The sequence below is a fragment of the Etheostoma cragini genome, chromosome 22 (genome assembly GCF_013103735.1).
Source record: "Etheostoma cragini isolate CJK2018 chromosome 22, CSU_Ecrag_1.0, whole genome shotgun sequence".
Classification (NCBI taxonomy): Eukaryota; Metazoa; Chordata; class Actinopteri; order Perciformes; family Percidae; genus Etheostoma; species Etheostoma cragini.
Window position 1 is genome coordinate 1405032 of NC_048428.1, and position 2755 is coordinate 1407786.

General features: G+C 44.1%; 1 protein-coding gene and 1 long non-coding RNA gene across 4 annotated transcripts in view; one reads left to right on the forward strand and one right to left on the reverse strand.

The window, feature by feature from the left end:
* The window catches only part of LOC117938063 (cytochrome c-type heme lyase), a 37141-nt gene that overhangs the window by 19589 nt on the left and 14797 nt on the right, over positions 1 to 2755 (reverse strand). The window lies entirely within an intron of this gene.
* Positions 1 to 2755, forward strand: part of LOC117938065 — a 13037-nt gene that overhangs the window by 131 nt on the left and 10151 nt on the right. The window contains exon 2 of the long non-coding RNA XR_004655324.1: positions 622 to 629. This is a non-coding gene — a long non-coding RNA (uncharacterized LOC117938065). The remainder of the gene's footprint in view (positions 1 to 621; positions 630 to 2755) is intronic.

Here is a 2755-nt window from a genome sequence, read left to right on the forward strand (position 1 = left end):
GGGGGGGGGGGGGGGGGGGGGATTACAAGGTATAAACTCTGCAGGGTGTTTTCTGTAATTTTGAACGTGTAAATGATGGAGAAAAAAAACAAACTTTTTGTGACATATTATACAAATGTCTAATCTGTCAGTTGGTGCCTTTTGGAGACGTTTCCATCTTTTCTGGGCTTCTTTATGCACAGTAATACAAATCTTTACCTGGTGTGCCCAAACTTTCGAGCCCTGCTATACACAGCTGGGATTTGACGTCACGGGAACAGTATTTATCTATAGTTGTCCCATTTTACACCATTTCTCATGCACGTACATACAGAGCCCCACTCCTGAGCTCTTAGTCAGTCCTGTGCCAAGCGGAGCGGTCTGCAGCCTGCTAGGGTAACTAGGGATCTGGCATTGCAGAGATACAAGCTCGGTAGAGGTGGCTAGCCTTAGAATAACACCGGACCTGCGGCCCCGCTCTGCTTCCTGTCCCTCCTCTATCTGCGCCGCCTCCTAGACCCGACAACAATCAACAGAGGGCCCAGTGGTCTTGCTATGTCATCTGGGATGTTGTGCGTATAATGAAAGACACTTGAAATAGATTTCTGGTGCTGGCTGGTCACCGATAGCAGTAAAGTAAAGCAATTAGGGTTGGGCAATATATAGATATAAAAAATATATCAGTATATTTTTAAATGTGATATGGAATTAGACCATATCACGTATATCAGTATAGTTCAAATTTGCGCTGTGAACCTTGAGCTGCTGACCTGGAGCTCTCTGCACTGCTCCCAGCGCCCCAGCCACCGGAAAACAGTTTCACACACTCTCGGAAACCCCACACACGCCCCAGCTGCAAGGCCTCGACAACCCGAAAAAGCTCCAGCCCCAAAACCAAGCTCACTGCAAACTTCATTTTCCCACAGTGGGCCTTATGAAAAGAAAAGTGACAAGTGGTGTCCTTTCACATTGCTAAAGATATGGTCCCTGTTGAAACTGTGGAACAAGGCGGATTAAAAAAGCCCCTTCAAACTATGGACCTGAGATATGAGCTTTCTAGTCACACCTACTTTGTACGAGAAGCACTGCCACTAATGTGTACTGAAGTCAGGCAGAGCCTTGCTGAGCGGCTCGCTGGCGTCGACCAGCGATGTGTGGTCGAGCAGAACGTGAGCGCGACAGTTCACTTCATTCAAGGCTGGGAGATGAAGCAAGTTATTTCCCGCAGGATCACAGCGGTGAGCATACAGCTGAGGCCCTGCGGGACGCCATAGCAAGCTGGAACCTCCAAGAAAAGCATCTGGTTGCTATAACAACCGACAACGGGAGCAACAGCGAGTGGCCGAGGATGCAGTGCGCCGGTCACAGACTACACGTGGCTATTGGTGATTGCAGTGTTGTAAGGAGTATTCAGATAGTTCACTTTTTACAAAAACATATCAAAATCTTAGTTTTTCCTTATTTTCCTTTTGGGTGTCTGTCAGCAACTTTGTGTTTTTATGCTGCTGTCTTGAACAACTGTTCACTGAAATAACCGGTTTCAATAAAACTACTTTTGACATGTCATATTCGGCTTTGACTTTGACTGAACAATTGCTCTCACTTTGCAGAAACAATATCGGGACATATATTGTATATCGATATTCATCCTAAATATATCTGGATTTGACTTTTGGTCCATATCGCCCAGCCCTAAAAGCAATTTGTGATTCTCGCGAGATCTGCCGGGGCGCCACCACCCACACCTGCGTTGCAGGTGTCCGGTGTATCGGCATGCTTTGCCCTGCTACAGGTCTTAAAGGTACACATCTTGAATAGTGGAAGGCTGTCTGGAAAGTAAACACATATACAACACTGTGTCAATTGTACAAATACCAGTGTATAATAGAAACAGAAAATAGTCCTAACCCTCTTGTTGTCCTCGGGTCAAATATGACCCGTTTAAAAAATGGGCCTTCAAAATAAGTGCTGAAAATGTCACCTTTAGAAATATCAAATAACTGGAAAAAAAGCACCAAGATGACAACACAAGGGTTAATTCAAATAGGCCTACAACTACACAAAGAGCAAACCATTTTTGATGTCTCTTTGTGTTCCTGCACCACATGATCCACATCCTGCAGGTGTGCAGACCCGATGCAAGGCTTGTGATGGCTCTGTATGAGCCCAGCTTCATTTCCAAGCCAGGCTTTCATGTGTATAGCAAAGCTTGTCATCAAAAAGGAAGGATTTCATCTAAAAAACATACGCCTCAAAATACAACAAGGTAGTTCTCATAGAAATGTGGAGTATGGCAGAGGCCAATAAGCCGGGGCCATGGCTTGGCAGGGACATAACATTAATGAAGGCCTGAGAGAGTTTTCTTGAGACTTTACATCAGGTCTAAACCACACTCTATAATTTACAGATAAAGTAGGTTTACACCACTCTATAATTTACAGATAGAGCAGTTCTAGATCGCTCTATAATTTACAGATAGAGCAGGTCTAGATCGCTCTATAATTTACAGATAGAGCAGGTCTAGACCGCTCTATAATTTACAGATAGAGCAGGTCTAGACCGCTCTATGATTTACAGATAGAGCAGGTCTAGACCACTCTATAATTTACAGATAAAGTAGGTTTACACCACTCTATAATTTACAGATAGAGCAGGTCTAGATCGCTCTATAATTTACAGATAGAGCAGGTCTAGACTGCTCTATAATTTACAGATAGAGCAGGTCTAGATCGCTCTATAATTTACAGATAGAGCAGGTCTAGACCACTCTATAATT